The 1,930-nt window shown below is 39.0% G+C and overlaps 1 pseudogene; it reads left to right on the forward strand.

Moving 5' to 3' along the window:
* The first annotated feature begins 652 nt into the window (after nt 1–652).
* Nucleotides 653–1,711, forward strand: LOC117714637 (vomeronasal type-1 receptor 52-like; annotated as a pseudogene).
* The last annotated feature ends 219 nt before the right edge of the window (nt 1,712–1,930 follow it).

Here is a 1,930-nt window from a genome sequence, read left to right on the forward strand (position 1 = left end):
TGTACAGGAAGCACTTGTAAATTTGACGTGTATATCTTTCACATCTAGGGTCTGACACTGGCACATGATTGCTCACATGTTTTAGGGAATGTGACTGCATTTTATCTCAGAGTGCTCACGAGTGCCCGTGTGTTTATGTGGGCATGGGCATGTGTGTGCACAATCTAACTGTGGGTGAAACCTGAAACAGCATAAATTCTGAGTTCAAACTTACCAGCATTTTAGGTGGAACTATGAAAACAATATTTACCTTAGCAATAAATGGTAAAGAGAATGACCAAATGAAATAACTCTGTGAGTGTCTAATGCATGAGTATTCTTTCCTTAGAAAAGGCTCTTTCCATTTTGTGACATCTTCCCCCTCCAGGTTCACTGAAAATACAGATCTAGCTCATGCTTGACAATGAAGATGATACAAATCAAAACCATGTTAGGCATTGCCCATATAGATGGACATTAGAAGTAATTGAAAAGAAAACATTTTCTATAATGTATGGAATTTTACTGTAGAGTAAAACTTACACCTGTTAGAGGTTCACAATGAAAAACTTAAGCTGTTAACAGTTTGAGAGGAGTAGAAAATGTGTGAGCTTAGGGATGGATTCTGGATGGCATGAGAGAGAGATAAATTTCTATTAAGTTGGTAAATGTGATGCATATGTGCACATTCATGTTCTTGTTCCTTTTCTGGATCTAGAAGGCAATATGTAACAAAGAAGTTTCTTGCTTTCTCTTTAGACAGTTACTATGTGCTTCTACCCAGCATAATATGAATAAAGACCATACACGGTACTGTAGTGCTTACATCAGAAATGCCTTCTTCTCTGAGATAGGCATTGGGATCTCAGCCAACAGCTGCCTTCTCCTCTTCCACACCTTCATGTTCATTCATGGGCACAGACCAAGACTCACTGACTTGCCCATTGGACTCATGGCCCTCATACACCTAGTGATGCTGTTACTTGCAGCATATATAACTGAAGACTTTTTTGTGTCTTCAGAAGGATGGGATAATATCATGTGTAAACTATTTATTTTCTTGCACAGGTTTTTCAGGAACCTCTCTGTTTGTACCACCTGCCTTTTAAGTGTCTTCCAGGCCATCATCCTCTGCCCTCAAAGCTCTTACTTATCTAAATTCAAACACAAGTTCCCACATCAGCTCTCATGTTTCTTTATTTTACTGAGTTTCTTCTATATATCCACCACCAGCCATATTTTAATAGCAGTTACTGCCACACAAAATCTCACCTCAGTTAATCTTATATATATCATGAAATCTTGCTCTTTTCTACCCATGAGTTCCTTAATGCAACACACCATCTCCACACTGCTGGTTTTCAGGAATGTCTTCCTTATTGGTCTCATGAGCCTCTCGACTTTCTACATGGCAACTCTCTTGTGCAGGCATAAGCATCGGTCCCAGCGTCTTCAGAATTCAAACCTTTCTCCAAAAGCAACTCCAGAGCAAAGAGCCCTCTGGACCATTCTAATGCTTCTGAGCTTCTTCCTGGTGATGTTAACTTTTGACAGTATCCTGTCCTCCTCAAGAACTATATTCCAGGAAAATCCATCTCTTTATTGTGTTCAGATCCTTGTAGCCCATAGCTATGCTGCGATCAGTCCTCTGCTGGTTCTCAGTAATGAAAAACGTGTAACTAATCTGTTGATATCCATGTATGAGAGGATAGTAAAATTTGATTTTCTGTGATGGTAAGTTTTCTTATGGTGAGCCAATGTACTGGCATCAGAGCTATGAAACTTGGAGTAATGTGCATGGTTTGAGGTTAAGTGAAAAGGTGGACTTGTGTCTGTTCTATTTAACTCATGTACTTTTCTATAACTGTAGTGGTGGCAGATTTATATTAAAAAAAATCAAACCACGGACACTGAAGTATTTGAAAGATTTTCCCTTAAATCTCTTCTGAGA

Source organism: Arvicanthis niloticus, chromosome 9 (assembly GCF_011762505.2).
Source record: "Arvicanthis niloticus isolate mArvNil1 chromosome 9, mArvNil1.pat.X, whole genome shotgun sequence".
NCBI lineage: Eukaryota > Metazoa > Chordata > Mammalia > Rodentia > Muridae > Arvicanthis > Arvicanthis niloticus.